The sequence below is a fragment of the Aulostomus chinensis genome, chromosome 1 (genome assembly GCF_037954235.1).
Source record: "Aulostomus chinensis isolate RoL2024-O1b breed Wild chromosome 1, RoL_Achi_v1.0, whole genome shotgun sequence".
Lineage (NCBI taxonomy): Eukaryota > Metazoa > Chordata > Actinopteri > Syngnathiformes > Aulostomidae > Aulostomus > Aulostomus chinensis.
The window spans coordinates 39,064,479-39,077,697 of NC_141320.1; positions in this window are offsets into that span (position 1 = coordinate 39,064,479).

The window sequence follows — 13,219 nt, forward strand, 5'->3', positions numbered from 1 at the left end:
AGGAGGAGCTACAGGGGGAGGGAAGGTGGATCAGAACCCTTCTAACAAGAGCGCTGAGGGGACAGGAGGAGCTACAGGGGGAGGGAAGGTGGATCAGAACCCTTCTAACAAGAGCGCTGAGGGGACACAGGAGGAGCTACAGGGGGAGGGAAGGTGGATCAGAACCGTTCTAACAAGAGCGCTGAGGGGACACAGGAGGAGCTACGGGGGAGGGAAGGTGGATCAGAACCGTTCTAACAAGAGCCTGAGGGGACACAGGAGGAGCTACAGGGGGAGGGAAGGTGGATCAGAACCGTTCTAACAAGAGCGCTGAGGGGACACAGGAGGAGCTACAGGGGGAGGGAAGGTGGATCAGAACCGTTCTAACAAGAGCGCTGAGGGGACACAGGAGGAGCTACAGGGGGAGGGAAGGTGGATCAGAACTGTTCTAACAAGAGCGCTGAGGGGACACAGGAGGAGCTACAGGGGGAGGGAAGGTGGATCAGAACCGTTCTAACAAGAGCGCTGAGGGGACACAGGAGGAGCTACAGGGGGAGGGAAGGTGGATCAGAACCGTTCTGACAAGAGCGCTGAGGGGACACAGGAGGAGCTACAGGGGGAGGGAAGGTGGATCAGAACCGTTCTGACAAGAGCGCTGAGGGGACACAGGAGGAGCTACAGCGGGAGGGAAGGTGGATCAGAACCGTTCTAACAAGACCGCTGAGGGGACACAGGAGGAGCTACAGGGGGAGGGAAGGTGGATCAGAACCGTTCTAACAAGAGCGCTGAGGGGACACAGGAGGAGCTACAGGGGGGGGGGGGAGGTGGATCAGAACCATTCTAACAAGAGCGCTGAGGGGACACAGGAGGAGCTACAGGGGGGGGGGGGGAGGTGGATCAGAACCATTCTAACAAGAGCGCTGAGGGGACACAGGAGGAGCTACAGGGGGGGGGGGGAGGTGGATCAGAACCGTTCTAACAAGAGTGCTGTCCCACTAATGTTCCTCACAAGAACCCACCTGTCAAGGGGGAACCGTCCATGGGTGCTGATGCAGCGGACTGAAGGTTCAACGTAGTCCATGCTGAACTGGTCTTTAGGCACCAGGTGGACTTTGTGCTAAAAAAAGCAGCAAAAAACAAACAAACACAAAAAGGGGAGAATTTTAACAAAAGTATGCAAATGAGCTGAAGATCAAAATACAAAAAGTAAATCAAGGTTTTTTTTTTCAAATGATTGCCTGCTATTTAGCTAAGAGAAGGACAAATGTCAATCAAGATGTCAGAATGGAACGATCCCACTGGCTTCTGGTCAAGGGAACCATGGAGATGCTAACTTCCTGTTGGACTATCAGGGTGTCTCATCCCTGACATGCTAACTTCCTGTTGGACTATCAGGGTGTCTCATCCCTGACATGCTAACTTCCTGTTGGACTATAAAGCCTGATTTAAGCCTGATTTATGCTTCTGTGTCGAGTAGTATTCGTACCTACGCCGAAGCCTTAAACGCGCCTCCAAAATATCCTGCCTCCGCAACGCGTCGCCGCGGGGTGACGTCACCGTCGAGGACTGTAATTGGTCCGCTCAAAACGTCATTTCCGGTTCAGTCGCAGCACAACAACACCGCCATTTTCAAAGTTTCTGAGGTGACAGCGTCAAGAAAAAATGGACCAAGACGAAGAAAGGTGTATTCGCGGCACTACAAAGACTAACAAATTGCCAACAATTGTTGTCTGTGACCGGAAGAAAACCAAGGAATCCGACAAGAGCCCGTAAACAATACAAAGACAAAGCCACACACCCTAGCGGCTTGGCGGTGAATTGCAGAGCAACGCGTTCCCGCGACTCAGAATAAACCAGGCTTTCCAGTCGCACCTGTTTTACGCCCCCGTGCCAGATAAGGACCCCCATCGGGCTGTGCCACTCTGGAGGGAGCGCGTCTCACAGTCAGTCAGCGGAACCATGCGGATCCGGGCCGGGGCTGTGGGAAGGAGCGTCAATTGTATCGGGTTGTTGTTTTCTGGACTGCAGCAGAACAGGAGCAGCCGGGACTGGAATGTAGAAGTAGGTTATCTTGAAGTTGATTCAGTTATGGTGAACGATATTGTGGTTCAACACTTGAATGAGCTTTAAGGCAAACATATTTCATGAGGAAACAACGCCGGAATTGGACGGATTTCAGCGGCACACAACAACGTATCCGATACACCTCATTGGAAACCTGGTGGTCTAAGACTAAGAAACACCAGTCACCATGAAGAAAGGAACTTTTAGCTGAGTACTCATGTTCTTTTCTGCAGGTTGAATGTCGCATTTGTTGGACAGAAGCGTCTCATCTCAACAAAAGCACCTCTTCAGTGCTGAGGCATGATGGGGCCAGGCATGAGAATGAAGTCCCAGATCCACCAGGATGAACTCAGGTATACAGCCACTCTCCAACTGACTCACAGTTGCTTCACTGATCATTAATTCCTATTCATTTCTTCTCTCCTTCATCTTTAACCATCCAGCTTCCAGGAAGCAGATGCTGGATGAGGCTCTGCTGAATTTGATCCTGAAGGACTGCCAGCCCCTCAGCACTGTTGAGAGGGAAGGGTTCAGGGAACTGGTTCAGGTCCTTGAGCCTCATATGTTTGCCAACCAGAAAGGTTTGTGTGGAAATGATCTAAAGCAGTCGTTGATATCTCCAGTTTATTTCATCTCTAATTTCAATGTATTGATTTACTCTGGGTGTCATTTTTTAGACCATCAAACAAACGGTGGCTAAAAAGTACCAGGAGGAACGGGAAGGAGTGAAAAAGGAAGTCCAGCTGCCATGTGGACATCTGTGGACATGGAGGCTCCCTTGGCTCTGACCTGTCACTGCATTAGTGAGAATGAATGTGTTGGGAGTGCAAGACTTTCCACAAAGTCACCCTGCTGACAGTTTGGCCCCAGTCCAAAGAGGCCTGATGGAGGACTGGGCCATCACCAACAAAGTCAAGTGTCTTGTGAGCGACGCAGAATGAATGTGTTGGGAGTGCAAGACTTTCCACAAAGTCACCCTGCATCATTTTGAGGTTCGTAGCAACTCTCACTACATCACTGTAGTTTCATTATGAGCTTCATCGCAATTATCACATCACTGTCGCATCATTTCTTAGGTAAGTAGCAACTCTCATTACATCATTGTAGAATCATTTCTTACGTTCGTAGCAACTCTCACTACATCACTGTAGCATCATTTCTTACGTTCGTAGCAACTCTCACTACATCACTGTCGCATCATTTTGAGGATAGTCGCAACTCTCGCGACATTACTGTAGCATCATTTTGAGATTCGTAGCAACTCTCACCACATCACTGTAGCATCATTTTGAGGATAGTCGCAACTCTCGCGACATCATTGTAGCATCATTTCTTAGGGAAGTAGCAACTCTCATTACACCGCTTTAGCATTATTTTGAAATTAATATCAACTCTCACCACATCACTGTAGCATCATTTCTTAGGTTTGTAGCAACTCTAATTACATCACTTTAGCATCATTTTGAGGTTCGTAGCAACTCTCACAACATTACTGTACCATGATTTTGAGATTAGTACCAACTCTCATTACATCACTGTAGCATCACTTCTTAGGTTCGTAGCAACTCTCACTACATCACTGTCGCATCATTTTGAGATTCGTAGCAACTCTCACCACATCACTGTAGCATCATTTTGAGGTTCGTAGCAACTCTCACCACATCACTGTAGCATCATTTTGAGGTTCGTAGCAACTCTCACCACATCACTGTAGCATCATTTCTTAGGTAAATAGCAACCCTCATTACATCACTGTTGCATCATTTTGCGGTTCGTAGCAACTCTCACTACATCATTGTCGCATCATTTCTTAGGGAAGTAGCAACTCTCATTACACCGCTTTAGCATTATTTTTAAATTACTATCAACTCTCACCACATCACTGTAGCATCACTTCTTAGGTTTGTAGCAACTCTCACTACATCACTGTCGCATCATTTTGAGATTCGTAGCAACTCTCACCACATCACTGTAGCATCATTTCTTCGGTAAATAGCAACCCTCATTACATCACTGTTGCATCATTTTGAGGTTCGTAGCAACTCTCACTACATCATTGTAGCATCATTTCTTCGGGAAGTAGCAACTCTCATTACACCGCTTTAGCATTATTTTGAAATTACTATCAACTCTCACCACATCACTGTAGCATCACTTCTTAGGTTTGTAGCAACTCTCATTACATCACTTTAGCATCATTTTGAGATTCGTAGCAACTCTCACGACATTACTGTAGCATATTTTTGAGATTAGTAGCAACTCTCATTACATCACTGTAGCATCACTTCTTAGGTTCGTAGCAACTCTCACTACATCACTGTCGCATCATTTTGAGATTCGTAGCAACTCTCACCACATCACTGTCGCATCATTTTGAGGTTCGTAGCAACTCTCACCACATCACTGTAGCATCACTTCTTAGGTTTGTAGCAACTCTCAATACATCACTTTAGCATCATTTTGAGGATAGTAGCAACTCTCACGACATTACTTTAGCATCGTTTTGAGATTCGTAGTAACTCTCATTACATCACTGTAGCATCATTTTGAGGTTCGGAGCAACTCTCACCACATCACTGTGGCATCATTTCTTAGGTAAATAGCAACCCTCATTACATCACTGTAGCATCATTTTGAGGTTCGTAGCAACTCTCACCACATCACTGTAGCATCATTTCTTAGGTAAATAGCAACCCTCATTACATCACTGTAGCATCATTTTGAGATTTGTAGCAACTCTCACCACATCACTGTAGCATCATTTTGAGGTTCGTAGCAACTCTCACCACATCACTGTGGCATCATTTCTTAGGTAAATAGCAACCCTCATTACATCACTGTACCATCATTTTGAGGTTAGAGCAACTCTCACCACATCACTGTCGCATCATTTCTTAGGGAAGTAGCAACTCTCATTACACCGCTTTAGCATTATTTTGAAATTACTATCAACTCTCACTACATCACTGTAGCATCACTTCTTAGGTTTGTCGCAACTCTCATTACATCACTTTAGCATCATTTTGAGGATCGTAGCAACTCTCACGACATCACTGTCGCATCATTTTGAGATTCGTAGCAACTCTCACCACATCACTGTAGCATCATTTCTTAGGTAAATAGCAACCCTCATTACATCACTGTTGCATCATTTTGAGGTTCGTAGCAACTCTCACCACATAACTGTAGCATCATTTCTTAGATAAATAGCAACCCTCATTACATCACTGTACCATTATTTTGAGGTTAGAGCAACTCTCACCACATCACTGTCGCATCATTTCTTAGGGAAGTAGCAACTCTCATTACACCGCTTTAGCATCATTTTGAGATTCGTATCAACTCTCACTACATCACTGTAGCATCACTTCTTAGGTTTGTCGCAACTCTCATTACATCACTTTAGCATTATTTTGAAATTACTATCAACTCTCACCACATCACTGTAGCATCACTTCTTAGGTTTGTAGCAACTCTCATTACATCACTTTAGCATCATTTTGAGGATAGTAGCAACTCTCACGACATCACTGTAGCATCATTTTGAGATTCGTAGCAACTCTCACCACATCACTGTAGCATCATTTTGAGGTTCGTAGCAACTCTCACCACATCACTGTGGCATCATTTCTTAGGTAAATAGCAACCCTCATTACATCACTGTACCATCATTTTGAGGTTAGAGCAACTCTCACCACATCACTGTCGCATCATTTCTTAGGGAAGTAGCAACTCTCATTACACCGCTTTAGCATTATTTTGAAATTACTATCAACTCTCACTACATCACTGTAGCATCACTTCTTAGGTTTGTCGCAACTCTCATTACATCACTTTAGCATCATTTTGAGGATCGTAGCAACTCTCACGACATCACTGTCGCATCATTTTGAGATTCGTAGCAACTCTCACCACATCACTGTAGCATCATTTCTTAGGTAAATAGCAACCCTCATTACATCACTGTTGCATCATTTTGAGGTTCGTAGCAACTCTCACCACATAACTGTAGCATCATTTCTTAGATAAATAGCAACCCTCATTACATCACTGTACCATTATTTTGAGGTTAGAGCAACTCTCACCACATCACTGTCGCATCATTTCTTAGGGAAGTAGCAACTCTCATTACACCGCTTTAGCATCATTTTGAGATTCGTATCAACTCTCACTACATCACTGTAGCATCACTTCTTAGGTTTGTCGCAACTCTCATTACATCACTTTAGCATCATTTTGAGGATCGTAGCAACTCTCACGACATCACTGTCGCATCATTTTGAGATTCGTAGCAACTCTCACCACATCACTGTAGCATCATTTCTTAGGTAAATAGCAACCCTCATTACATCACTGTATTATCATTTTGAGGTTCGTAGCAACTCTCACTACATCATTGTAGCATCATTTCTTAGGGAAGTAGCAACTCTCATTACACCGCTTTAGCATTATTTTGAAATTACTATCAACTCTCACCACATCACTGTAGCATCACTTCTTAGGTTTGTAGCAACTCTCATTACATCACTTTAGCATCATTTTGAGGATAGTAGCAACTCTCACGACATTACTTTAGCATCGTTTTGAGATTCGTAGCAACTCTCATTACATCACTGTAGCATCATTTTGAGGTTCGGAGCAAATCTCACCACATCACTGTGGCATCATTTCTTAGGTAAATAGCAACCCTCATTACATCACTGTAGCATCATTTTGAGGTTCGTAGCAACTCTCACCACATCACTGTAGCATCATTTCTTAGGTAAATAGCAACCCTCATTACATCACTGTAGCATCATTTTGCGGTTCGTAGCAACTCTCACCACATCACTGTAGCATCATTTTGAGATTCGTAGCAACTCTCACCACATCACTGTAGCATCATTTCTTAGGTAAATAGCAACCCTCATTACATCACTGTAGCATCATTTTGAGTTTCGTAGCAACTCTCACCACATCACTGCAGCATCATTTCTTATGTAAATAGCAACCCTCATTATATCACTGTAGTATCATTTTGAGGTTCGTAGCAACTCTCACCACATCACTGTAGCATCATTTTGAGGTTCGTAGCAACTCTCACCACATCACTGTAGCATCATTTCTTAGGTAAATAGCAACCCTCATTACATCACTGTAGCATCATTTTGAGGTTCGTAGCAACTCTCACCACATCACTGTAGCATCATTTCTTAGGGAAGTTGCAACAGTAGCATTATTTTGAAATTACTATCAACTCTCACCACATCACTGTAGCATCACTTCTTAGGTTTGTAGCAACCCTCATTACATCACTGTAGCATCATTTTGAGGTTCGTAGCAACTCTCACCACATCACTGTAGCATCATTTCTTAGGTAAATAGCAACCCTCATTACATCACTGTAGCATCATTTTGCGGTTCGTAGCAACTCTCACCACATCACTGTAGCATCATTTTGAGATTCGTAGCAACTCTCACCACATCATTGTAGCATCATTTCTTAGGGAAGTAGCAACTCTCATTACACCGCTTTAGCATTATTTTGAAATTACTATCAACTCTCACCACATCACTGTAGCATCACTTCTTAGGTTTGTAGCAACTCTCATTACATCACTTTAGCATCATTTTGAGATTCGTAGCAACTCTCACGACATTACTGTCGCATCATTTTGAGATTCGTAGCAACTTTACCAAATCACTGTAGCATCATTTTGAGGTTCGTAGCAACTCTCACCACATCACTGTGGCATCATTTCTTAGGTAAATAGCAACCCTAATTACATCACTGTACCATCATTTTGAGGTTAGAGCAACTCTCACCACATCACTGTCGCATCATTTCTTAGGGAAGTAGCAACTCTCATTACACCGCTTTAGCATTATTTTGAAATTACTATCAACTCTCACTACACCACTGTAGCATCACTTCTTAGGATTGTCGGACTCTCATTACATCACTTTAGCATCATTTTGAGGACTGTAGCAACTCTCACGACATCACTGTCGCATCATTTTGAGATTCGTAGCAACTCTCACCACATCACTGTAGCATCATTTCTTCGGTAAATAGCAACCCTCATTACATCACTGTTGCATCATTTTGAGGTTCGTAGCAACTCTCACTACATCATTGTAGCATCATTTCTTAGGGAAGTAGCAACTCTCATTACACCGCTTTAGCATTATTTTGAAATTACTATCAACTCTCACCACATCACTGTAGCATCACTTCTTAGGTTTGTAGCAACTCTCATTACATCACTTTAGCATCATTTTGAGGATAGTAGCAACTCTCACGACATTACTTTAGCATCGTTTTGAGATTCGTAGCAACTCTCATTACATCACTGTAGCATCATTTTGAGGTTCGGAGCAACCTTACCACATCACTGTGGCATCATTTCTTAGGTAAATAGCAACCCTCATTATATCACTGTACCATCATTTTGAGGTTAGAGCAACTCTCACCACATCACTGTCGCATCATTTCGTAGGGAAGTAGCAACTCTCATTACACCGCTTTAGCATTATTTTGAAATTACTATCAACTCTCACTACATCACTGTAGCATCACTTCTTAGGTTTGTCGCAACTCTCATTACATCACTTTAGCATCATTTTGAGGATCGTAGCAACTCTCACGACATCACTGTCGCATCATTTTGAGATTCGTAGCAACTCTCACCACATCACTGTAGCATCATTTCTTCGGTAAATAGCAACCCTCATTACATCACTGTTGCATCATTTTGAGGTTCGTAGCAACTCTCACTACATCATTGTAGCATCATTTCTTCGGGAAGTAGCAACTCTCATTACACCGCTTTAGCATTATTTTGAAATTACTATCAACTCTCACCACATCACTGTAGCATCACTTCTTAGGTTTGTAGCAACTCTCATTACATCACTTTAGCATCATTTTGAGATTCGTAGCAACTCTCACGACATTACTGTAGCATACTTTTGAGATTAGTAGCAACTCTCATTACATCACTGTAGCATCACTTCTTAGGTTCGTAGCAACTCTCACTACATCACTGTCGCATCATTTTGAGATTCGTAGCAACTCTCACCACATCACTGTCGCATCATTTTGAGGTTCGTAGCAACTCTCACCACATCACTGTAGCATCACTTCTTAGGTTTGTAGCAACTCTCAATACATCACTTTAGCATCATTTTGAGGATAGTAGCAACTCTCACGACATTACTTTAGCATCGTTTTGAGATTCGTAGTAACTCTCATTACATCACTGTAGCATCATTTTGAGGTTCGGAGCAACTCTCACCACATCACTGTGGCATCATTTCTTAGGTAAATAGCAACCCTCATTACATCACTGTAGCATCATTTTGAGGTTCGTAGCAACTCTCACCACATCACTGTAGCATCATTTCTTAGGTAAATAGCAACCCTCATTACATCACTGTAGCATCATTTTGAGATTCGTAGCAACTCTCACCACATCACTGTAGCATCATTTTGAGGTTCGTAGCAACTCTCACCACATCACTGTGGCATCATTTCTTAGGTAAATAGCAACCCTCATTATATCACTGTAGCATCATTTTGCGGTTCGTAGCAACTCTCACCACATCACTGTCGCATCATTTCTTCGGTAAATAGCAACCCTCATTATATCACTGTAGCATCATTTTGCGGTTCGTAGCAACTCTCACCACATCACTGTCGCATCATTTCTTCGGTAAATAGCAGCCCTCATTATATCACTGTCGTATCATTTTGCGGTTCGTAGCAACTCTCACCACATCACTGTAGCATCATTTTGAGGTTCGTAGCAATTCTCACCACATCACTGTAGCATCATTTCTTCGGTAAATAGCAACCCTCATTACATCACTGTAGCATCATTTTGAGATTCGTAGCAACTCTCACCACATCACTGTCGCATCATTTTGAGGTTCGTAGCAACTCTCACCACATCACTGTAGCATCACTTCTTAGGTTTGTAGCAACTCTCATTACATCAATGTAGCATCATTTCTTAGGTAAATAGCAACTCTCATTACACCGCTTTAGCATTATTTTGAAATTACTATCAACTCTCACTACATCACTGTAGCATCACTTCTTAGGTTTGTCGCAACTCTCATTACATCACTGTAGCATCATTTTGAGGTTCGTAGCAACTCTCACCACATCACTGTAGCATCATTTCTTAGGAAAATAGCAACCCTCATTACATCACTGTCGCATCATTTTGAGGTTCGTAGCAACGCTCACTACATCACTGTCGCATCATTTCTTAGGGAAGTAGCAACTCTCATTACACTGCTTTAGCATTATTTTGAAATTACTATCAACTCTCACCACATCACTGTAGCATCACTTCTTAGGTTTTTAGCAACTCTCATTACATCACTTTAGCATCATTTTGAGATTCGTAGCAACTCTCACGACATTACTGTCGCATCATTTTGAGATTCGTAGCAACTCTCACCAAATCACTGTAGCATCGTTTTGAGGTTCGTAGCAACTCTCACCACATCACTGTGGCATCATTTCTTAGGTAAATAGCAACCCTCATTACATCACTGTACCATCATTTCGAGGTTAGAGCAACTCTCACCACATCACTGTCGCATCATTTCTTAGGGAAGTAGCAACTCTCAGTACACCGCTTTAGCATTATTTTGAAATTACTATCAACTCTCACTACATCACTGTAGCATCACTTCTTAGGTTTGTCGCAACTCTCATTTCATCACTTTAGCATCATTTTGAGGACTGTAGCAACTCTCACGACATCACTGTCGCATCATTTTGAGATTCGTAGCAACTCTCACCACATCACTGTAGCATCATTTCTTCGGTAAATAGCAACCCTCATTACATCACTGTTGCATCATTTTGAGGTTCGTAGCAACTCTCACTACATCATTGTAGCATCATTTCTTAGGGAAGTAGCAACTCTCATTACACCGCTTTAGCATTATTTTGAAATTACTATCAACTCTCACCACATCACTGTAGCATCACTTCTTAGGTTTGTAGCAACTCTCATTACATCACTTTAGCATCATTTTGAGATTCGTAGCAACTCTCACGACATTACTGTCGCATGATTTTGAGATTAGTAGCAACTCTCATTACATCACTGTAGCATCACTTCTTAGGTTTGTCGCAACTCTCATTACATCACTTTAGCATCATTTTGAAGATCTTAGCAACTCTCACTACATCACTGTTGCATCATTTTGAGGATAGTAGCAACTCTCACCACATTACTTTCGCATCATTTTGAGATTCGTAGCAACTCTCATTACATCACTGTAGCATCATTTTGAGGTTCGTAGCAACTCTCACCACATCACTGTAGCATCATTTCTTAGGTAAATAGCAACCCTCATTACATCACTGTAGCATCATTTTGAGGTTCGTAGCAACGCTCACTACATCACTGTCGCATCATTTCTTAGGGAAGTAGCAACTCTCATTACACTGCTTTAGCATTATTTTGAAATTACTATCAACTCTCACCACATCACTGTAGCATCACTTCTTAGGTTTGTAGCAACTCTCATTACATCACTTTAGCATCATTTTGAGATTCGTAGCAACTCTCACGACATTACTGTCGCATCATTTTGAGATTCGTAGCAACTCTCACCACATCACTGTAGCATCATTTTGAGGTTCATAGCAACTCTCACCACATCACTGTGGCATCATTTCTTAGGTAAATAGCAACCCTCATTACATCACTGTACCATCATTTTGAGGTTCGTAGCAACTCTCACCACATCACTGTCGCATCATTTCTTAGGGAAGTAGCAACTCTCATTACACCGCTTTAGCATTATTTTGAAATTACTATCAACTCTCACTACATCACTGTAGCATCACTTCTTAGGTTTGTCGCAACTCTCATTACATCACTTTAGCATCATTTTGAGGATCGTAGCAACTCTCACCACATCACTGTACCATCATTTTGAGGTTCGTAGCAACTCTCACCACATCACTGTAGCATCATTTCTTAGGTTTGTAGCAACTCTCATGACATCACTTTAGAATCATTTTGAGGATCGTAGCAACTCTCACCACATCACTGTAGCATCATTTCTTAGGAAAGTAACAACTCTCATTGCATCACTTTCGCGTGATTTTGAAATTTCTATCAAATCTCACGACATCACTGTAGCATCATTTTGAGGTTCGTAGCAACTCTCACCACATAACTGTAGCATCATTTCTTAGGTAAATAGCAACTCTCACCACATCACTGTAGCATCATTTCTTAGGTAAATAGCAACCCTCATTACATCACTGTAACATCATTTTGAGGTTCGTAGCAACTCTCACTACATCATTGTAGCATCACTTCTTAGGTTTGTAGCAACTCTCATTACATCACTTTAGCATCATTTTGAGATTCGTAGCAACTCTCACGACATTACTGTTGCATGATTTTAAGATTTGTAGCAACTCTCATTACATCACTTTAGCATCACTTCTTAGGTTCGTAGCAACTCTCACTACATCACTGTCGCATCATTTTGAGATTCGTAGCAACTCTCACCACATCACTGTAGCATCATTTTGAGGTTCGTAGCAACTCTCACCACATCACTGTAGCATCATTTCTTAGGTAAATAGCAACCGTCATTATATCACTGTTGCATCATTTTGAGGTTCGTAGCAACTCTCACTACATCATTGTAGCATCATTTCTTAGGGAAGTAGGAACTCTCATTACACCGCTTTAGCATTATTTTGAAATTACTATCAACTCTCACCACATCACTGTAGCATCACTTCTTAGGTTTGTAGCAACTCTCATTACATCACTTTAGCATCATTTTGAAATTCGTAGCAACTCTCACGACATTATTGTAGCATGATTTTGAGATTAGTAGCAACTCTCATTACATCACTGTAGCATCACTTCTTAGGTTCGTAGCAACTCTCACGACATCACTGACGCATCATTTTGAGATTCGTAGCAACTCTCACCACATCACAGTAGCATCATTTTGAGGTTTAGTAGCAACTCTCACTACATCACTGTGGCATCATTTTGAGATTCGTAGCAACTCTCACCACATCACTGTAGCATCATTTTGAGGTTCGTAGCAACTCTCACCACATCACTGTCGCATCATTTCTTAGGTTTGTAGCAACTCTCGTTATATCACTGTAGCATCATTTTGAAATTCGTAGCAA